Source organism: Nuphar pumila, chromosome 1 (assembly GCF_984573655.1).
Source record: "Nuphar pumila chromosome 1, dmNupPumi1.hap1.1, whole genome shotgun sequence".
In the NCBI taxonomy this organism is placed as follows: Eukaryota; Viridiplantae; Streptophyta; class Magnoliopsida; order Nymphaeales; family Nymphaeaceae; genus Nuphar; species Nuphar pumila.
The window spans coordinates 90,452,292-90,476,806 of NC_143249.1; positions in this window are offsets into that span (position 1 = coordinate 90,452,292).

The following is a 24,515-nucleotide window of genomic DNA, read 5'->3' on the forward strand; positions in this document are numbered from 1 at the left end:
GGGGGAAAGAGATGGGTGGTGGGGAGTGAAAGAGGGGAGATGGGTAGTCTCCCCCTCCCACGCCCCACCCTCGTCAAAAAGGCCCTATGGGGGGGGGGGGTGTAAGGTACTTGGTACCTTCCAACCACTCCCCTTAATCAAAGGGGAGTGGTTGGCCTTGACCTCTTAAGGTCAAGGTCAAACCACAAAAATCGCCCCTCCCCATTTCCCTTTTTTTTTATATTTTTTTTTTGAAAAGGGGTAAGGGATACACCCTAAGGGGCGCCCAGCCTATTCCCCAAAACATGGGCTGAGCCCACCCACCTATAAAAATGCCTTTTCAAGGCCTCTTGTTGAAAATTTTCCAACTTTTCAAAATCTCTATTTTGAAAAGTGGTTTTTTGTAAATATGCTTTTCCATAAGCCTTTAAAGGAGACATGGGCTGAGGTGGAGCCCATGCCAAACTTTTCTAAATACACAAACCTACCCCTTGTAAAAATGTTTTCAAAAACCCTCTTCTAGTTTTTGAGGATTTTGCAATTTACTTCATTTCTTTTCTTTTGTAAAATCTCAATATAATAAGTATTCTAAAAAGAACTACTCTAAACTAATTTAAAAATCAAGATTTTAAATTACATTTTGTAAATTAAGATTTAAGCTTTCATAAAGTATGTTTAATTTCTCAATTATGGTGAAATTGGGCCTCGGTATGACTCATAATTACCGATATACCCCTATCTCGCCAAAATCCACGAAATAACGAGATATGGCTCTCGTTTAACTCCAAATTCGGAGCGAACCCATGTGAACACAATATACATATAATCTACAAATATTGAGGTTGGATCCGTCGCGGTTTGCCCCGAATCGCCTCGTAGAGCAATTCTACGCGATTCAGAACCTCAGAAAGTGATAATTGCCGAATTTACGAGTATTGCTCGTGCCGGAATAAGGAATTTCCAACAATGAAGTATATCTCATTTAAAATTCTTCAAAAAAACAGTGGGGCTTACATCCTTCTCTCCTAAAAAGGGATTTCGTCCGCGAAATCACGAATGCTAGGCCACAAAAAGGTCAGGGTATTTCTCTCTCATACTTGCCTCTGGTTCCCATGTGCATTCTTCGATGCCATGGTGTTGCCACCGTACCTTAACCAATGGAATGGTCTTGGTACGCAGAACTTGATCACGACGATCAACGATCTCAACAGGTCTCTCAGCCACCGTTAAGTCCTGTTGCACTTCGACATCTTCGTATCGGATGACGTGCGATGGGTCTGGAATATACTTCCTCAGCATCGACACGTGAAAAACATTATGAATTTGAGCATACTGCTGTGGTAGCTCAATCCGATAGGCTGTTCCACCGATCCTCTCAAGAATCCTGAACGGCCCAACGTATCTAGGACTCAACTTTCCTTTCTTTCCGAAATGAAAGACACTCTTTGTCGGGGATACTCTCACAAAAACCATGTCGTCAACATCAAATTGAAGCTCTCGTCGCCTCTTAGCGGCGTAACTCTTCTGTCTGTCCTGGGCTGCTTTCAGACGTTCTCGGATCTTCTGCACTTGCTGAGTGTAGTGCTGAAGAACAATCAGCGACTCATTGGATCGATCACTGATATCGTCCCAATATGACGGTGATCTGCAAGGTCTCCCGTACAAAGCCTCGTACGGAGCCATCCCGATACTAGCGTGATAACTATTGTTGTAGGCAAACTCGACCAAACATAAGTGTGAATCCCAATCACCTTTCCAGTCGAGCATACAAGCCCGCAACATATCCTCTAACGTCTGAATCGTTCTCTCTGACTGGCCATCAGTCTAAGGGTGAAAGGCAGTACTGAACTTCAACTTCGTTCCCAAAGCTGACTGCAACTGTCCCCACAATCGCGACGTGAATCTGGGACCACGATCCGAAATGATAGACGTAGGTACACCGTATAACCGTACAATCTCTCGGATATACAAGTCCGCTAAGCTCTCAAGCGGCTGACTAACCCGGATAGGTAAGAAGTGAGCAGACTTGGTGAGTCTGTCCACAATCACCCATATCGCATCGTGCTTTCGCCTGGTTCGCGGTAAACCTACCACGAAATCCATCGTGATATCTTCCCATTTCCACTGAGAAATCTCGATCCTTTGCATGGAACCACCGGGACGTTGGTGCTCGATCTTGATTTGCTGACAAGTTAAACACCTCGATACATACGCTGCTACTTCACGCTTCATCCCGTTCCACCAATACTTTCGCTGAAGGTCCTTAAACATCTTAGTACCACCAGGATAGACGGTGTACTTCGACAGATGTGCCTCGTCAAGAATCTCCTTCCTCAACTCAGGGTCATTCGGCACCCAAAGTCGATCCTTCATGCGGATACAACCGCCGTCATCAACACGAAACACTGAGCCCTCTTCACGAGCTCGGCCGACAAACTTCTGATATTGAGTGTTTCGCTTCTGCGCCTCGATAACCTTAGGCAAGAACTCCGATCGAATGGCCAACCCAGACAATCTGATGGTTCTGCCTCCGATCGCGAATGGCTTCCAAGCCACAAAATCTTTGATCAATTTCTGGCTCCACACAAGACTGGCCAGAACACTGCTCGATTTGCGACTAAGCGCATCTGCAACGACGTTCGCCTTACCAGGGTGGTAAGACAACGTAAACTCATAATCCTTGATAAACTTGAGCCAACGACGCTGTCTCATATTCAATTCCTTCTGAGAAAATAAATACTTGAGACTCTTGTGGTTAGAAAAGACCTCGAACGTATTTCCGTACAGATAGTGTCGCCAGGACTTCAAGGCGAACACCACAAGCTGCTAACTCCAAGTCATGAGTCGGGTAATTCCTCTCGTGAATCTTCAGCTGCCGCGAAGCATACGCAATAACACGACTGTGCTGCATGAGCACGCATCCCAATCCTGTACCCAAGGCGTCTGTGTACACCACAAAACCGCCTCTACCAGAAGGTAAAGCTAACACCGGAGAGATAGTCAGTTTCGTCTTCAGGATCTGGAAACTCTCCTCGCAAGAGTCAGTCCACTCGAACTTGACTCCCTTACGCAGAAGCTTCATCAAAGGAAGCGCAATCCTGGAGAAATCCTGAATAAAACGTTGGTAGTAACCAGCTAACTCGAGAAAACTGCGAATATCGGTGACAGACTGAGGCTGCTTCCAGTCCAACACTGCTTCGACTTTTGCTGGATCCACTGACACACCATCACTGGATATCACATGACCCAAAAACATGACTCGTCGAAGCCAAAACTCGCACTTGGAGAACTTGGCGAACAATTTGTGCTCCCGAAGTACTCCCAACACAATACGTAGATGCTCTTGGTGCTGCTCAGGGGTTTCTGAGTAGATCAAGATGTCATCGATAAATACGATCACAAAAGTATCCACGAATGGACGGAAAATGCGATTCATCAAATCCATGAATGCTGTTGTTGCATTTGTGAGCCCAAAAGGCATCACAACGAACTCGTACAACCCGTACCTAGTTCGAAAAGCCGTCTTCGAGACATCTTCTTCTCTGATCCGGAGTTGATGATAACCCGATCTGAGGTCGATCTTCGAGAATATCTTCGCTCTCTACAACTGATCAAAGAGATCTTCTATTCTCGGCAACGGATACTTATTCTTAATCGTCGCTTGGTTGAGCATTCTGTAGTCAATGCACAACCTCAGGGATCCGTCTTTCTTCTTCACGAACAGAACAGGTGCACCCCATGGCGATGCGCTGTTTCTGATAAACCCTTGCTCCATCAACTCTTCCAACTGACGCTTCAGTTCTTCGAGTTCTGCCGGAGCCATACGATACGGTGCCTTTGAGATCGGAGTCGTTCCAGGTAACAACTCAATACAAAACTCAATCTCACGCTTCGGAGGTAATCCAGGCAGTTCCTCAGGAAACACATCGGGGAACTCCCGAACTACTTCTAGATCCTCGATAGGGGTTAACACCGATTCAACTGGGGTGATACTGACCAAGAAGGCAGTACCCCCATTCCGCAGATATTTCTGAACTTTAAACGACGAAATCATACGACTGTCTCGAATCGGTGAAGCAAGGCTGATCTCCAAAACCGGACGATCAGGAGGGTACAAAACCACCTTGCCTTCTCTGCATAGAACTTGAGCATGATACTCAAATAACCAATCCATGCCTAGAATGACATCAAACTCTGTCATATCTAGTAGGATCAAGTCAGCTGGCAAGTTCTGACTTGCCACTGACACATCTCCGCTCGGAATGTACAAAGTACACAAAGACTGATCACCAGTCGGTGTACGAACTTCCAAAGGATAATTCAACAATACAGCAGACATAGGAAAAGAACTAGCAAATCTCGAAGCTATGAAAGAATGCGAAGCACCACAGTCAAACAAAGTAAAAGCTGCATGACCAGCGACTGGAATAGTACCTTGGACCAACTCTCCCTTGGTCACTTGCTCAATAGTGGCTGCGTAGGCACGCCCTGCCACCGTCCTCTGGTTACCCGTCTTCTGCTGGGAAGATTGCTGGGGCGGGTACATCTGCTGCTGCTGCTGCTGAGGAAGTCGCTGAGGTGCTGGCTGCGATGTTCCTGGCGTGTTCCTCCTCAGATCGTCGGACTGCTTCTTCCGACAATCCTTGATGTAGTGGCCCATCTTGCCACAGTAAATGCATCCTCCAAGGTCCCGTGGACATGGTCGGCCAGGATGATCCATCCGACACTTTGGGCAACCTGATGTTGCCACCACCTGTCTCTGTTGTTGCTGCTGCTGGGGCTGGCGATTCTGTCGCTACCGGTTGTTGTTGTGATTCCTCTTTGCTGGCGGGGCGGACTTCTTTCCACCCGAATTCTGCTGAAATGAATGTTTCTTAGGCCAACTCTTTTGGCCTTGCTGCTGCTGGTTACCCTTGGTCTGTGGAGTCTTCTAGGATTCTGTCCACTCCTGCTCCAGAAGTGTAGCTGTCTTCAGGGCTTCCTCAAGTGTCGAGGGAGCACGCGTTAACACTCTCAGGCGCAAGGCTACCTTCAGTCCACGAGCAAACTTCATCGCTCGTTCCTTCTCGGTCACATAGACATGAGGGCAGAAGCGCTCCTGTAACGCCCCGGATTTTCAAAACAAAGCTAAGTTAAAATTTTCATGGATTTCTTTTTTTTTTTTTTTCTTTGCAGCGGAACTTAGAAAAGCTTTTAGCAGCGGAATAAGACGATAATGAGTCGTCGGTTTTAGAAAACTCCGAGCACGTTGCAGGTATGTGGCCAAGCAACTCATTGACCACCAAAGTGTTCCATTTTATCGAAAGCACATGTTTATTACAACACTACTGCTTAGAAAAGCAGTGAAGGTTCAATAAAAAGGAAGCAGTACAACTCTGTCTAGAGAAACCCTGGAACTTGATGCCGCCTTGCTCCGCATATCGCCACGCAGGTTCAACACCTGAAATCCCCATTAAACGGGGTCAGAACCACTGATGGTCTGGTAAGTAGGCAAACACCTATCTATTCAACTCAAGTAAATGCATAGACCACTCAGGGTCGCAGTTCGTAATACAACGCTCAAGCCTCCATGACTTAGCGTATATCACACAAGCCTCATCAGGGCTATGAGTTGAACATCCACGCAAGTCGTCATGACTTCGCATAAGCCTCTTCAGGGCTGTGAGTTAGAATAACCTCTCAAGTCTCTACGAGTTAGAATAACCTCTCAAGTCTCTACGACTTAGCCTTGACTTCCTCAGAGTCACGAATGGATGTCTAGCTCAAGCCTTTATGCTTGGCACATCCGTATCCTACGAATCTAAGGACAGCTCTCCGAGCTTCACTTAGTCGTACGGATATCAATGGGGTTCTTTCCCAATCGGTCCAGTAGTATACCGACCATGACACCTTCACAAAGGTTATGCAGGATTGACTCAACAACGTCATCCACTCATACATTCAAAGTAGCGTACCTAAGCTAATGCTTTGTTTCGATAATTGCACCTCCCCCTGGGCTTAGGGGACTCATATCTGGGCGACAACGCGACGATCTGGGGGTTGATTATTCTATGTATTTTAGATACCCCAGAGGCCTTTTGACCCCATCTCCCTAGTAAGACGGTACAGCATACCGGAAGAGATCCTTACTAGGTATCCGAATGCATTCTGCTACTGCAGTAGTTGGGTTCAATCCTTAGATATTTAAGAATAACCACGACCTCCATACCTCTGAGTGACGAAGGCCATCAATGAACTCTATCAGGTTCGGGTGAAATATATGTCACTCAAGGCTGCGCCATCACCGTCTTCCTCGGTGAGAAATTCTAAAAGGGGCCTGCCGGTCTTACAATTACTTGACGAACATTGCATGCCTATAGGGCAGCCTTTGAGAAGTATGTACCCGACCCCAATCAACCACACGGTTTTCACCGTGGAACAAAGGTTTTATTCATATGCATGCTTAACTCTGCTCTCGGCACTTCGGCCTTGACGAGCACTTCACCTCTTTCGGTGGAAACAACACACTCTGGCTCAGCGGCCCTTACGAGTCTGGTTGTCTGATAATTCTCAATGAGCATGCACATGACTCGATCTCTACGGATCGGCTACTCGGCATATTTTTACGCAACGAGCTCAGGACCTCGTCAAGGCGCTACCACTACTTTGGCGCAACGGCTCTTACAAGTATGATGCCCTTGCAGGTGTCAGGGAGACGAGTCATTCTGACATCGTTCCAACAAAGGACATCATTGTGCCACTTAACTGGTTTTGGCAGCTCTTCTGCCAACCATTCTGTCAACACCTTCTCTGCTCTACCGGCAGTGGTGCGACGAACCTTTCTACATTGTAGAAGGCGTTCCATAACTGGGTAGCACTTCTGCTACGTTCTTTCTGAGCCATTCTTAGCTCCTTCAGGAATTTCAGCAGCACTTCCTCTCTTTTACGGAGAAAGCGTGCGTTTCTTTTATCCGTTTCAGCGGCATCTCCCCTCTTTGGTGGGAAATCGCTACGCTTAACTCGGGAAATGGATGCGCACCGTTGTGCGTACTTTGCATCCATCAAGGTTGCAGGAACCTTGGGCCATAGCCAGACCATACGTAATTGATTTAGTCTTTACGTAAAGAGCATTTTGCCAAAAGGCGAAGCCTTTCCAATAGGGGCTTCATTCGTCAAGCAGAATCTTGTACGAGGAGCGGTAAGGGAATCGCATGGGCGATTTTGGAGTTGATCTCCGTTTGAACGCTCACTTACGCGCCATATATGTAATATAAGCAGAAGCCTGTGCTTTATACAGCGGCGGCGTAAAGGAAATGCATATACTATTGTTCAGGTTGTGTAACTGAACGAAATATTCTACATATATAACAAAACAGGAGCCTTGGCATCGTTCGACGCGACGGCGTAAGTAAATACATTGCAGAAAGCAGGAGCCTTGGCATCGTTCGACGCGACGGCGTAAGTAAATGCATAATCGGAAGTGCAGTAATCGGAAGTACAGAAAGCAGGGAGCCTTGGCATCATACGACGCGACGGCAAAGGTAAATTACATGGCCTGTGCGATATAAGACGCGTCGGCAGTATCAGCAGATATACACCTAGATCTGTATCCAACGATAGTTACGAGGCGAGCGAGTGAACACCGAAGTGTCCTAGAGGGCTTAACCAAGAACTAGGGTGAGATACTATTTTGAAGAACGCATATACTGCGTATTCGAACATATATATATGACGATAGTTACGAGGCGAGCGCGTGAACACCGAAGTGTCCTAGAGGGCTCAACCAAGAACTAAAGCAAGATACTACTTCAGAAAGTATATGCTATATACAAACAATCAAATACTTAAGAGAGATGGTTTAATGAAGCAAACTTACTTCAATTTGAGGAAGAAACGACTCCGATTGCTTCAAACGCTTCGAACGAGGCTCGACTTTGAAAAAGGATCAACTTCGAACTTCGGACGAAAAAGGACTTGGACTTTGACTTTGAACCAAACCATGTTCAAGTCAAGTCAACTGGGTTCAGACTTAGGTCAAGTAGGTTCAGACCTAGGTCAGGTGGGTTAGGACCAGGTCAGGCAGGCTCAGACCAGTTCAAGCAGGCTCAGGCTAAGTCAGGCAGGCTCAGACCAGGTCAGGTGGGCTCAGGTGGGCTAGGCTAGGTAGGGGAGGTTTGGAAAAGGAGGAGAGAGAGAGGGGTTGGCGATTTTCTAAAGGAGGGGGGGTCCTCTATTTATAGGTTCTGAAACTTGGGCCCCAAGTTTCAGAATCCCCTCTTTACCCTTGGGCTTTTCTGAGAATCCCTTCCATGGAAGGTGCTGGAAGGAGCTGGAAGGCTCTGGAAGGTGCTGGAATATTCTAGAATCTTCTAGAATATTTTCTGAGAAATATTTCTGTGGGTCCCACCCATATTTCTGTGGGTCCCGCAAGAATTTCGGGTTTTCGGCGATTTTTTTTCGAAAAATTCTGAGTACGCCATTATCTTCGTATTGATGCCACTAAGAAAGTTGGCTCGCAGGAATCCTTTGATTTTGTTCAGATAGGAAGTTATGGCTTCCAGAGTGTTTGAGCATATATTCATGATTCGACGAATATCCTAAGTGTAACTGGCTCGCAGGAATTGATTCGTTTCGCATTCTGAGAAAAATGCCATTTTTACCGGTAAATGCCTCATGAATTTTATTCAGATATTTTCTGAAAAATTGCGGGTCTTACAGCTTCAGGCTCCTGAACTTTGTAATGTAGTCTGCCAAAGTAGAGTTCCCCTGCTGAAGATCGAGGAACTCCTGCATCTTTCGGCTGCGCTCGTGCGTAGGAAAATAAGCCGCGTAGAAGAATTCTACGAACTGCTCCCATGTAACTGCTCCGCCTGCGAACTTGATATCCAAGGTGGTCGCCCACCACCTCTCGGCATCTTTTCAGAGCCGATACGTGCCGAAATCCACCTTCCGGTCGTCACTGACCTGCAACACCCGAAAGATCCGCTCGATCTCTCGTATCCAGTCCTCGGCTGCCTCGGGTGTAGACTTCCCATCGAAGGAGGGAGGGTTCATAGCCATGAACTGCTTATAAGGCACGGCTGTCACTGGAACTGGAGAGGGAGTAGGAACCGGGGTCTCTCGCTCCTGAGAGGTCCGCATGTTCTCTCCCATAGCACGCATGGCCTCAGCCTGCCTGCCCACAACCTCAGCTAGGTTGCTCACAGTGTCCATGATACGATCGCAACGCTCGCGCCAAGCCATCTTGTGCAGAAAGAAGATACGTGTAAGCGATGAGACAAGTCAAAGCATAACTTCATTACTTGAACTAAGGAAAGCATACAGATCTCCAGTACAAGCCAAACATTACCCTCTACTACAAGGTTACCAAAAACAAAGCAAGTCTACAAAATGAACACTGACTCAGTGTTCCAACCACACATGTTCACATATGAACAACACAATCACCGCTGCCTACGAGTGTAGTAGTTGCGGTAGGTGATCCAATTTCCGTATCGTCTCTGCATCGGACGAGGAGGAGAAGAAGGTGTGTACTCCGGAGAAACTGATTGAGAGTAGGAAGCTGGCGTATACTCAGGAGAACCTGGTGCAACCCGTGCACCTCCTACTGGGTCAACTGCTGACTGTGCCTGACCACCCTCAGAAGCCTCGTTCTCTTCGGTCTCAGCGTTACCCATTATGAGTTCGTCGCCCAACTTACGCTGACACTCGATCTCAATATGCCCCTTAAAGCCACAGTAGGGGCATATGCTCAAGGCACGAGGACAAATTTGTTTTGCGTGATACTGATCACATCTCCCACAAGGAGGTGCTGGATGTGCAAGTATCCGGGCACTCCGCACAATCTGCTGAACCGCTTGTTCGAGGGCCTCTGTGCCTCGAATCAAGTCGATAAGAGCCCCGAGCATTCGCTCATTCCTCGAATCAGCAGGCATCTAACAAGTGATGTAACTAATCAAGCATGCAAAGCTAAATACAATAGAAAATCGTTAAGAAAGCAATCATTCAGAACATACTTACAGTGCAATGGACGATGCACGCAGAAGTCTTGGACCACACTTATAAACTGCAGCGCTGATACCAATCTCTGTGACACCCCAAACCCCGACCTTATTAAAAACCTTTGGTTTTTGAGGAAAAATTTTTTTTTTTGAATGGATATACAGAGTGGAAAACACTAGCGGAAGTAAAGGAGGGAAACAGGGGCAAAGCAAAGGCCGCAAGTCTGAGCGAGCCACAGTGAGAAAACCAACCACAAGCTAAGTAAAATATTTTTCATTTCCACAATAGTTACAATGATACAAAAATGAGACTGGGTACAAAAAGGGACAGTCTCACAAAAAGGAGAGGTACAACCCCTCGAACCCCAAAACCAAAAGAAACCAGAATCTGCTGCAAAGTGTGGGTCTCAAGGCTCCTGCTGTGCGCCGTCGCATCGCGCTGCATCTACTCATGCTCATCACCTGTATCCCCATAAAACGGGGTCAGTACTCTTGCGAGTTGGTGAGACAAACCATCCATACATTATCATTTTTAAGGAAGAACAGAAGGTAAGCATCATGCTACAAGTGTGCTAAGTACAAGACTATAACTAGCATGATGGAACAGTTAGAAGCATTTGAATAAAAATACCAGTGCGTGTCAAGTAGGTGCACGTGCCACAAGACTGTAAAACTATAAGTAAGTAACAGTGCAACAACTAGGGCTACAAAGTAGAAACTGAACAACAGAATATAGCAGCTAAAGTAACAGAGTAGGAAACAACCAACAGAGTGTAGCAACTGAACAAAAGTATATACAGCTCTAGAGTAATAACTACAGTAAGTCAGTCTGATTGATTAGTCCTTATGTTCATCTTTTTACCTCCTTCGGGTACGCGAAGGAAAACCCTCGAGTTCTGTGAGACATGCACCCGGCGTCTGTTATTCAATTTCTAATATGGTAACCGGGGATGCTACAGAACGAGAAAACCACCTGCGGGCGACACGCAGCCAGGAGAAACCTTTCGCAGGGGTAAAGGATTGCAATCTGTACTACTGCAGTAGTAAAGGTCCCTGCAGAGGGCACCTTGACCTCCCTAACTCTGAGTGACTGGAGGTCAGAGGGCACATCGGCTCCTCTAAAGAACAAGTCGTAGTAACAACACGTCACTCGGGGCTGTACCATTCACCCTCTCCCTGGGTGACCAAATTGTGAATGGGGCGCGGCAGGTTTATCTTGTTTAGGCTCAACTTCCGGTCGTACCTCCTCTTGAGGTAGTCGCACCTCGTGGTCCCCGCGGGGTACGCAAACGAGGACTTGGCCTGCCCATCCACGTGCTCGGCCTCACATGGCCACCACGAGCACATCGCCTGTGAGGACGATAATATACCATTTTATTTTATGCCTAGGGCGACACGAACATGTGAGTACATTCTCACTAACCCGGGCCATTGCCCGTAGACTCCACCCGAGTCTCAAGACCTCAATAGGTCAAAAGTGTCAAACCCTATGATAATTCCAGTTCCTTTCCAAGTGTATGCCATGTCGAGTGTAAAGCACGCCTCTGGTGCAGTGTATATCTATCGATATACGAGAGGGATCCAAACAGGAAGATGCTCGACAAGTGAGCTAGTGACATACGTGTCCGGACGTGCCAACTCGCACTCACGAAACAGGACAACCCGCATAGGTGTAAATTCATCCAAAAACGCGTACAATTATCATAACGCGACGAACTCTCGTGTAGCGAAGCCATTCGCCAGGGATCCTCGCGAGTCCGACACTCACGAGTGTCAGGGGATAGAGTTCAACCTAATCCCATGCTAATGGGAATAACATTGGCATATCCAAATGTGTGGTCCGCACGTCTGGGGCACGAATGTGACCTAAACCAAAAGGGTCCGTAGAACCGGACAACCCTATGCGAGCGTGTGTCGCAACACCGCTTGCAACCCATCCGCACTACCTCCCTTACGGGGCTGCGGGGTACGAGCAACTGAAGCCTCCAACCGAGACATATGTTGCTTGCAAGAGACGCATTCCGCCTATAAGGCTCGACATTTCCTAATGGCACGGAAGGGCAACCGTCGCCACGGATGAGTTCCCGTGGAACTCTCTGGGGTCGCGCCAACCTTGTTGCTACCCATAAGGGGTTCAAACCCCGGGTCAGAGCACTCCAAGGGGCTGCCCAACAAGGTGACAAGGTTACCCATAAGGGGCTGCCTTAGCACCCGGTGCCATTATGGCGCCAACGGGGAACCTAAAACCCGGAGGGGGGGCTGGACAAGTGGCTAGGCCACGGGGGCCCTACCACCCTTGGTCCCTGCCTAGAAACTGGCCAAGTGGGGCTGACAGCCATACTGGCCTCAGCCCGCACGCGCCAACCCGGGTGTGCCCGCACCCGGCTAAGCCTAGAACACCCTCAAGGCGCTAGGCTTAGCCCAGGGCCTGCCGAACCAAAACAAGATCCCAAGCGAGGTCTGGTCAGCACCTGGCCAGACTGTGAACACCCCAAATTTTTCAAAGTTTTATAAAAATGACTCTTTTACCCCTAACCCCATTTTCTGAGAAAATCAAAGCAATTTCAAAGGTTATTCTTCAGATTGTCTGAATTAAATTCTATATTGGTATATTTAAGGTTAATTTCGGATCCGAATCCAGGACTTTGAATCCATATTTCCTCAAAAACCGGATCTAAACCCATTTCTGAAGAAATTTTCTCAAAATAGCTTTAAAATTCTCAGAAAAAATTCCTTTTATAAATATTTTTACAAAAACACAAAAAAAAAATTATTTTAAATCTTTGATTTCTCGTAAAAGTTTTAGAATTTTATTCGAAAAGTACAAAAAGATAGAAAAATAACATAAAAACCAAAAAGAACAAGATTTTGAAAAAACTACGAGGAAAAACAGGTGGTTGCAAGCTTTTCAAAGCTGTTTTTGCAAAAATATTCATTTGAAGAACCATTTTTACAAAAAAATTCCTAAAGGGAATCCTCTTATTGGAAAATGAGAAATTCTACAACGGAATCCTCCCGCGCCTTCTTCCTTCTCCTCTCCACCGTTGATCTTCCAACAGCCTCCTCTCTCCTCAACCTTCGATCCTTAACGGCCTCCTCTCTCGAGCCTTCCACGCTCTCCTTAAGAATTGACCTCGATCCCCTTTGGGAGGCATCCATTATCTTTCATTAAGATCGGTCTCCTGCGACTTCACTGCCATCCTTCTTCTACCTCCCTATTAACATCCATTGCAGACCCGACGAACAATTATCAATCCATCCGTTGGCCGATTTCATCCATTATCAACCACTTTCCCTACTCTTTCCCTCTTTTCCAGATCGGGAAGTCCTTGCAGGCCAGAATAATCAGAGAGCTCCCCCTTTTTGATCGCACCAAAGGAGCATCACTTTCTTTTTCTTCAGAACCTCTGCAAATCGGCATTACTGGAGCTTCTCTAGGTCGATTCTGGACTCCCTCAGGGTTCTCACGAAATCAGAGATCTGTCCCTATCCGCGGCAAGAGGCCTCCAGGATAGAACCAGAGCCTCATTTCTCTCTTTCGCAAATCTCTGCTAAAAAAAAAACGAGGAAGTAAGTCTCTTCAAGGCCCCTCTCTATCATTTTCATCTTAGTTTTCAGTGATTCAGAATTTACTGTTTCTGTTAAAAGGAATTGGAGATCCGATTCACTGAAGAGTACTTATTTATAAGCATTTCCACTACATAGTCCTGTTTTGAAATAAGTTGTATGCCATTTTATTCATCGTGTACAAACACTCAATCTCATCTACAATAACATGTCATATGTTTTGTTTTGTTCACCCTTTGATTGTTTAGTTTTCAGGTCTCACTTACATTGAGTTTAGCTTTACTGAAAATGAATCACGTTTTGTTTGTTTATAATAGTTTGTTTTTCTTTTACTGCCAGTCTACCATGCATCAGCAATATTAACCCATTAATTGCACCTTGGTACCTCATTCTGAGTTTCCACTTTATATCCATCATTGATTCTACGTTGTTGATTCCTTTTCTTGTAATTTTTTTTTTTTTTAAGAATCGGCCCAGCAGCACTTACCTAAACTTCATAACATCTGAGTTGGAATCAAATGCTGATACAGAGTTCTTTAAATTTGCGTTATTAGATTGGAACTCCAAGATTGGATTCCACGCTAATAATAAAAATAGGCAAGGTAATGTAGCTTCAAAAGGGAAGTACATAACAAGAAGCATTTGTTGAATGCCTCTGATATTTGCTGATAGAGGATTTGATTTTCTTTCTTCCTCCTGGAAAATACTTTTAATCTTCAGGTACAAGAAAATCTTGCAGAACATCAGAGTCTTGGGGAGGAGAAAAGCAACAAACCATGGGACGCCCCTCCAATCGATCAGTGATCCAGGATTCAGATGGCTTTTTAAAACTCAGTTTCTCTCTTATGATTGATATAAGAACATTGAGGGCTTAAATCTTCCTTTACTAATGTTTTTTGTTGAATAAAGCATAAGTTTTCAGAATCGGTGACTGCAGAAACATTACCATCACTCCACCTATCTTCCTGCCACTATTGGTTCCTCCATCCCTCGTCACCTCATTAAACCCACCTACAACCACCTGGTGTCCAGCACAAGCTCCTAAATACATATCTCAAAGCTCCAGCTCTGAGCAACCCTCCCTGTCCTCTTGGTAGGCATACTGGGAGATTTCTAAGCAAGAGCTGGATATAATATTTGGCATTTGTTGGGCCACCGGATGAGTTGAAGGACTGGTATTTTCTTTCTAACCAAAAACTGAAATTTAAGTTTGGTTTGCTGAATCTGTAATCGTCAGTCCTTCTGTTCTAGAATAATGTCTTCATCAATATGGCCTTGTAAGTAGTTTTTATTAGCAAGGATCATCAGTCAATATCTTATAGCTGTGCACAGTGTAGTGGTATTGACAGTTGTGCATAAAATCAGGATCAATGGTGGATGCTTGCACCTGATTCTCACCTCACTACCACTCTTTGATCACTACAGCATACCCAGTATGAGTTTAGTACCTAAGTTCACTGTTGAGGATTTTCCATCAGGCCCTACATGGCATAAACATTGTTAATGTAGTGGATACATACCTTTGGCATTTCATGTTTCATCCTGCCTACAATTTCCTTTTCCACTGCTATAACCCCTTCACACCTAGTGTCCACTTCCAGTTGTTGCGATTTTCATAGCATCATGCATTCTTCAATCCATTCCCTGTATAGTATACCTTCACAGCACCACTGTTGCGGCTTCTTCTACTGTCTTCACTTCATCAATACCCAGCTACATCCCTGCAAATAGCAGCTTCACATCCATTTTTCCCAGCACTTTCATTACCTGCAAGTATCACCTCCCCTGTTTAAAACCTGATTCTCATACTGAACCAGCCAAGGAAGCTGATCAATAGTGCCAGAAATGGGTCAACATCGGGTACAAGTACCTGCGAAAGAAAGCACCAGTCCCCCAAAGGAAAATGTATTGTAGTTTCTCTGCCCTCCCCAACATGGGTATGTCAATCTCATCTCATGATGTGGTACAGACCAGCAGCATAACAAGGGCCTCAGTTATTGATCTTAATCCAATTTTCATGCCATCTTCCATGTATTCTATGCTTACAGCAGCATATGTATACAACATCTGTACATTATTTTCTTCTTCTCTTTTCGGCACTTGTATCACACACTTTCACTATGATTCACTTCCAGCACCCTTATCCATCTACATTGAGTATATGTTATATATATATATACACGTATGTACGTATATATACATATATATATATGTATGTACTCATATATATATAAGTATGTATAAGCTCTCATGCATATGTATATATATATAAGTATGCATGTCATTCTTCATCTTTTTCAGCATGTATATCTTGATATATGAACATTTTTTTTATGATATATGTGGTTTTCCTTCTCTCTTCATTACTAACCAAGTTGTTTTACAGGAAGTATGTGGATAAAGTTATCATTTGAAGTTGTAAAATTAATTTCACATGTTGTAATAGCTAGATTTGAATGAGAATTTACATTTTCTGCTTTAGGTAGAATGAATGAGCATCATAGAATACCATGAATTGTTTATTCCATGCATTTTTCCTTTATTTCTCAAAATCCCCACAATGGTGAAACACGAATGGCACGTGCACCATTTCGTAAGAGGTAAGTTAATTCTAAGTTGACGATTTACATCAACGGCCATAGTCGGGGTGTGAACAAAACTTAGAATTCTTATCTTTTACAAAATAACATTTGATCCACACTGGATCCACTTTCAAAATTCATCATATTTTCTCAAAATATTTTCTTTCTTTTATCAGAATTTAACTTAGGATTAACTCAAAAATATATACCAATGGCCATAGTCAGGGTATATTGAGGGTTAATTTCATTTTAAATTCTATAAAAACACAAAAAAATGTATTTTATTCTTCACTTGAATTTAAATGTGGTTATTATATAATATATCCAATGACCATAGTCAGGGATATATTATATCTTCAACCCCATTCTTAATTCACTTAAAGAATGAAATAGCTTTTAAAAATCCAATTTCAAACTTATTTAAATTCATTTCATCACTTAGGATAGAATTGCATCACATTTTTCAAAATTTTTTTTTTTTTTTTTTCAAAACCCAAGTAATTTTGAATATCTTTTCTTCAAAATTTCTATTTCAAAATCCAAACCTATCTCAATTCCAAAGTCCAATTTTGACTTTGGAATTTCAAAATCATTTCATATTCAAACTCCAAAATTCCAACCCAAAAATTCAATTTCAAAGTTTAAATTAAACTTTGAAGCCTCTGATTCATTTTCTGATTCGAAATCAAGTTTTCTTCAAGTTTTAAATCAAAGTTGAGATTGATTCTGAATCTCAAAATCCAAACTTTCCTAAAGTTCCATCTGGGTTTTCAAAACCCAGATCCATCTTCAAAAGTCCCATTTGGACTTTCAAAACCCAAATCCAAAGACAAATCCTAATCTCAACTTGGATCCAGATTTTCAAGTATAAATTCCATTCCACTTTAGATCTCCCATCACGGATCCAAATTCCATTTAGGATCCAAAACCTTATTCCACTTTTGGATCTCCAATCACAGATCCAAAATTCATTTAGGATCCAGATCCTCATTCTACCATTGGATCTCAGATTCGGATCCAAATTATAATTCTTAGGATCCAGAATCCAACCCTACTTTGGGTCTCAGATTCAGATCCAAATTCCAAATTCTTAGGATCCAGAACCTAATTCTACATTGGATCTCAGACTTCAGATCCAAATCCATTCTAGGATCCAGAATCCAATTCCACTTTGGACCTCAGATCCAGTTCTGTCTTAGGATCCACAGTTCAGCTCTATCTTGGATCTCAAATTCCAAATCCAAATACCGTCTTGGATTCCAAATCTTGAATCCAATTCCACTTAAAAGCCCAAATCCAAATTCCACTGTAATTCCAATTCTTAACCAATTCCATTTCATTCCAGATTTCAAATCAAGTTCCCACTTCAGATCCTGAATTCTTTATCCCGATCTTGGATTCGGATTTCATCTTGAAATTCCAACTGTTACAAATCCCATTCCTCAATTCCTTTAGATTTCCCACATTTCCTTCTAAAATCAAAACTTCAAAAAGTGGAATTCAATCCCATTCCAAATATTCATCCAAGTTCAAATTTCTAAATTCAAAGTCCGTTTATGACTTTGAAAAATTTCCTTCATTCTTTTTTATTTCAAGACTTCAAGATCAATTTCCAAATCCCAGATTTATTTTCCCAAGCTCCTGATTATTCTAAAAACTTAGAACTTTAATCTTAAGTTCTAAGCTAGAAAACATTTCTTCACTTTATCGGATTCACTTGGATTTCTTCAAAATATTTTTAAAGAGCATACATCTTTGCATTTGCACAAGCATGATTCATTGTGCATTTTTAGACCTAGGATAAAATACTTAGATAATTTCTTAGCAAAGCAAAAGGCATTAATTCGACCCTTGGTTCGATTACCCCTGGTAAAGGCGCTTGGAACGGTCGAACCTCGTACCGACGAGCGGATCCCGTCTGCCAGTTTTCCCGCAAATATTTCAAAAACGGAGGCGAGTTATTTCAAATATTTTTAAAATTAAGGTCAAGTGAGACCCGCAAAAGAGTTCCTCTTCTCTTTTCTTCTCTTCTTTCTTTTCTCTTCTCTCTTTCTTTCCGTTCTTTTATCTTTTCTCCCTTCAAAAAGGAGGAAAATAAGAGGTTGGAAAGGAAAATGGAAATATAGCTGACATTATCTAAGTTTGTATTCTTCAAAATGTCAGCTATATTTCCATGCAAACCTTAGGGAGCCTAGATTTTGTCCTAAGCTGACATCATTGCATATAGGATTTAAGTATGGTTTGGTAGGACCATATTGAGGAGATTATTCCATGTTCACAATAGATTTAGGTCTTAAATACAACTCTCCTCAATTCTAGGGATTGATTGCAAACAATGTATGAAAGTATATGCTTCTCTTCATTTTAATCTATCTCTTTAGAACTTGCATTAGAGCCATCTGATTTCTTGCATGTTGAGCATATTTTGAAAACCTCCTTACCTACATTGTCCCGGTCTTCACGTTGCTGGGCTGTCTCACTAAACCATAGTTCGGGAGAGAGCCTCACAACTGGACCACTTATTTGGGTTTGCGCCCCCCTACCACGTACCTAAGGGCCATAGTCCGAGGTATATCGGTAGGTGCTCAAGGATGTTGGGAAACCATTACCTTAGAACCGGAGGAATATTTTTATGCCACGTACTTCAAGCTTCGGCTTGGGTATATCGGCGTATCTTGATTGGAATCAGATGATCTGAACCCTAGAGTTAGGATTAAGGTCCTACGAGCCATTTCAAATATTGCATTTAGAGTCAGCCTTTAGGGAGTGCTGTATGCGCATCCTTGTTTGTGCAGCTTTGGTTGTGTGATATTTCTCTTATTCTCTCATATATGTATCAAACCCTTTTCAAAACCCTGGGTATATTATTCAAAATTTCCCTTTACTTTCAGAAACCCCAGGTGTATATTTTCCTCTACCTACATTCTCTTTTCTACTTTTTAGATCAAATTTTTCTTCAAAAACCCTGGAAAATTCCTTTAAAATTTTCCCCAAACCTTTTCAAAATTTCCAGGTTTGATTCTTCAAAGAGACTATCCGTAAGTCCTGCATTCTATCTAATTCTCCTTATTTTCTTCTTTACCCCAGTATCATTTCGATGGCGTCCGATTCTCTTGATGCTGTCTTTCCCCGAGATCATGTCTTCTATCAGATTCAGGATGGATCCCCGGATCTGCGGGTCATCCAGTCTCGTCCTTTCTTCCCTTGGTGGTATTATTCTTGGTTCGCCACCTTCTCACGTATGTTCCCAGATCACTTGGATGACTGTGGGTTGGAGATGGCATCAGCAGTGGGCAAGCGAACCATCAATGGAGCTTTGATTCAAGCCATGGCAGAACGGTGGAATCCACGCACCTGCACATTCTGGTTTCCTTGGGGAGAGATGACTCTGCTTATGGATGAGTTCAATGATATTATGGGATTGCCCGAACCAGCTGGTCAGCCAGATGATCCTGTCGAGCAGCAGTTTTTGATCAACATCAAAGGAGTGGACGTTCGAGAAGCCTTGGCCAGAGCAACAGGGAGCAGATCTTGGCCTCTCACTGAAATTGGTGGGAATCAGTTCATCGACCTATTCGAACTATATCAAAAGAATGGAGCCTACAAAGAGGTTGACACTCTGTCTCGAGCAGCGAAGGAGAGAATTCAGCATGCCATGATCCTGTGTACAGTGGGGTTAGCCTTCTTCCAAGACGGTCAGAATTTTATAGACATCAGAGTCGCTCAGCTCTTTCGGAGATGGGGAAGCAAGCAGACCCGCCAACTTTCAGTCTCCATGGCCGCATTAGCCTTTCTTTACAGAGGCCTGGCTCGATTTGCTCTTGGGGAGACCATTCTGGTAGAAGGATGCACTTACGCCTTGCAGTCGTGGTTCCTGCGACACGTTCCTTCGAAGGCCAGTTCTTTCAGATTCAACAGTAAGCAGCCGAAGACAGTCATCCAATGCCGAGCTCTGATCGAGAAGTTGCATCAAGAGCAGATCACCTGGGATTTCTTTGACAGAAGAGAGACTGTCCCTCGATACACTTATGCTCGTGACAAGCGCTACAAATTGATGGGACCCTTCTTTTGTGTTGATTATCAGTCGGAGCGATGTCTGAGGCAGTTTTCGCAGCGACAGGTCCGTGCCAACACCCGTTTCCCGACAGGCAACGTGTTAGAATTCAACCTGCAGTCGGATCAGTGGTCTGGGGCATATCATGTCGCTAAATATACCTGGAACTCCTTTATTTCTCTGTCCATATTTCCTGGACCAAATGTATCATCTGAATATCAAGAGTGGTGGCAAACTGTCTGTCCACCCTCTCTTTGTCTTTGAATGTTAAAAATATCAATAAAATTTTACTTTTTGGCCAAAATGTTGTTTTCTGTATTTTGTTTATAGCACAAATAAGTCACAAATTTTGGATGACGACCTAATCCCGGGTAAAAGGGATATTCCTTCCGCATTTTCTTCAAAATATCTTATCATGGTTGACGACCTCGCCTAGGTAACAAGGCACATTTCTCTGTTATCATCAAATGGTAACACAATTATCACAAATCGTGTGATGACCCAAATCCCGGGTAATGGGATAATCTCTTGAAATTGTCTACCAAATCCCCTCATTTCTTGCTTTTTCTCAAAGAAATTGTGATTTTCAAAAAGGCTTCTCCATACTCTAACCATTCCCATATTCTGCAGGAAGCTTAGGCATCTGAAAAATGGTCCAGACAAGGGCTGACAAAAGGGCTGCTCAACAGCACAGTGACAGCGAGTCAGAGGAGATGAATTCTCCTAGATTGTCTAAAAAGAATAACTCCGGAGATGAAAGCGACGTTGATCCGGCCATGTATCGGATCTTTCAAAAAATGATGACTAAAATGATGGCCGAGCAGGCTAAGGCGGCTCCAAAGAAGGCGGCTTCTAAGACCAAGGCTAAGAAGAAGCCCATAAAAAAGCCAGTCAAGATCAGCAAGCAGAAAAAGCAGCGTGACAGCACTTCTGAGGATTCTGGGTCAGCAGGAGAAGTCTCTGAAGAAGAAGAGCAGCTGATCTACATTCCGAAGCACCTGCGGCAGTCCAAGAGGCCAGTAGAAGAGCCAGTGTCAGTAAACAAGCCCAAATATGGGGCCCCTGCAGAGGACTCGATCCAGGCACTGACCAAGATAGTCAAAGACCTGCAAATCCGTGACAAAGGAAAGAGGTCGTACACCAGGCAGGACTTCTATCTCGGTTTGGAAGGGGACAAGGATCTGGAGAATCTCCCCCGGAAGTTCATCAAGTTTGATGGAACCGGCGACCCGAAAGCCCATTTGGCAATGTTCTTCGCAGAATGCGCCCGGTTCAGTGAGGATAACCGCGCCCTTTTTCTCTGTTTTCCCCGTAGCTTGGACGGGATAGCGGCCAAGTGGTACGCTGAACATGTTAATCCCATCGAATTGAGGGATTTTGATAAAGTTGTTAATATGTTTGTTGAACGCTTCCTGTTCAACACGGAGATTCTGCCTACTCTAAACCACCTGTGCAACTTGAAGCAAGAGCCCAATGAGAAGGCCAGGGATTTCATCCATAAGTGGAGAAGTATTTGCAATAAGATGAGGAATCCCATTTCTGAGGAACATGCCCTCCAGGTCATCCTCAACAATTTCTGTCAGCCCCTCAAAAGCCTCCTCTTCCCATATCCCTCCAAGTCCTTCATCGAATTAACCGAGCGAGCAGAATGGCTCGAAATGGGGGTAGAAAATGGGATGTACGAAGGTGTCTCTTCAACAAAGAACATCTTGGACCCAAAGAAGAAGGCCCATTTTACCTACTCGGCTGATATCCCCGAAGACCATCCGGGCAGCAGCAGCAGGAATGACAGTGGCAGCGGGTTGAAACCTGAGCAGAACAGGGGAAGAAAGGGCAAATTCGTCAAGAGCAATGACAAATCTCTCCCAACCGGTCCTCAACAAAAAGGAGACTTTCAAGAAAAACCAAAACACATCAATTGGAGCAAAGATAGGAAATTCACTCCCTTGGACCAGCCTCTGGAGAAAGTGTTGGAATACCTGCTATCCCATGGGATGGTAAAATTGCCTAAAATTGCGGATCCTCCAGTGTTTATGGGTAAGTACAGAGAGCAATACTGCAAGTTCCATAGAGCCATGGGACATGATACAGAACACTGCTTCGTCTTGAAGCATTTGGTCCAAGACTGTATCGACAAAAGCATCCTCGTAGAAGATGAAGAGGAAGGCAAAATGGAAATATTGTCTGCTCCATTCCCGAAGCACTCGGCATCAACCATCTCCGAACACCCTATCTTTCCCCAGAGTCATATCCACCCATGCTCTAGTGAAGAGCTAAAACTCCAGCATCAGGTAATGGTTCTACATCAGGATCAGCCTGTGTATCAGGAGATAGATATCTTCTCGCTTCTCGACCAAGCTAGTGTGCCAGTCAAGAATGAAAGGATCCGAATCTTCCCCAAGAGCTTTCTTAAGAAAGAAGCCTGCGCGGAGAAGGCAGAAACCTCTAAAGCAGCAGAGGAACAGGCTGATGATTTCCAGAAGCCCATTACGGCACTCTCCAACATTTCCATCTTTGAATTAACTCATGATTCTCCCAAGCATCAGGAAAAGTTGGATGATCTATTAAGAAAAATCAAGGTGAAGCCGGGCACCACGCCCGAGGACATGGCACAAATAGTAAATCAGGCAATGACAAATGCGCCCATTACCTTCTCTGATGAGGATTTGCCTAAGCCTCATTCATTTCATAACAATGCACTGTATATCGTGGTAAGGACCAGGGGCATGACTGTCCCACATGTACTTGTTGATGGGGGCAGCAACTTGAATATTTGCCCAGAAATGACAGCGAAAGCATTGGGATTGAAAGAGGAAGAATATGTGCCTGATCCCATCACCATCTATGGCTTCGATAATCATGGGCAAACTGCCAAAGGCAAAGTCTTTTTGGAGATCTTCATCAATTACTCCGTGCACACGGTATTGTTCCATGTTGTCAATGTGCCACCAACTTACAATCTGTTGTTGGGGCGAACATGGATTCACAACGCCAATGCAGTTCCGTCGACCCTCCACCAATGCATAAAATGGTCTAAGGGCGGAATGATTACCACTGTTTTGGGCGAAGACCCTGAAGAAAGGCTGCCACAACCTATGATACCTCGTCCAACATTTACGGCAGATATCCCCAGCATCCGAGAGGCAGATGAGATCAATCTTAGTGATAGCCTGGAGATGCTAAAATTAAAAGATGTCATAGAAGAGGAGAACGTTGCAGCCACGGTCCAATGGCAAGGACCTTGCTTTTTCAAGCTAGGAGGATGCATCAACTACGCCTCCTTCAAAGATCATCCCTTATTTCCTCAATTTTCTAAAGCAAGAAAGGGATTTGATCTGCTGATAAAACATGGATACCAGCCATTCCGAGGCAAGGGGAAAGATGAAGATGGCATGATAGAGCCCATCATCCCAGTTCAGCATGCAGACAGTTCAGGGTTGGGATTCACCGGCCAGGATTCCAGCAAGAAGACTGTTTTTGTCAGAGGAAGCCAATAAAAAGATGATGCCTCAGTTTTCCTGCTTTTCTGTTCTCATTTCTTTGTTTAAATCTTGTAGGGACAATACAGTCCCACCTTTTGTCAGTATCTTATAAATACTTTGCTTCAATCAATGAAAGATCAATCTTTTTTCTCATATTCGGGCATCTATCATTTCCTTCTTGTACTTTGTCTATGTCATTGCTCTTTGCTTTATACAAAAATTTGTTTTGACTTGTACGTTCCCCTAAAAAAACCTCTTTTGGCATTTTCAGGACCTTTAACTCCTGACTCAATGACAAAATTCGTTATCAATCCCAAGTATCTAAAATTGGCAAGGTTTCCTGAGATGAAAGACAGAGAGGAGGTCAGTCAGGCAACAGAGCAGACTGAAGGGCCAGCTGAATTTGATTCCACTATTCAGGATTTACCAGAATTTGCTCACATTCAGAAGCAGGATGAACCCTCATCTTTAGTGCAAGATCCAACTGAGGATGTCAACATTGGATCGGAAGATGATCCGAAAATTCTCAAAATTGGGTCGAGTCTAAGTGAAATTGAGAAAGCTAGACTCATCCAATTCCTCAAAAAGCATCAAGAAGTATTCGCCTGGACTTACGAAGATATGCCAGGATTAGATATCAAGCTGGTTGAGCATCGACTCAAGTTGAAACCAGAAGCCAGACCAATCAAGCAGAAACTGAGGAAGTTAGACCCTCGAATTGAGCAGCAAGTCAAGGAAGGACTTGAAGATTTGCTAAAAGCAGGCTTCATCCGGGCCATTGATTACCCAGATTGGTTGGCAAATATCGTAGCAGTCCCTAAAAAGAACGGAAAAGTTCGGATTTGCATTGATTTCAGGGACCTCAATAAAG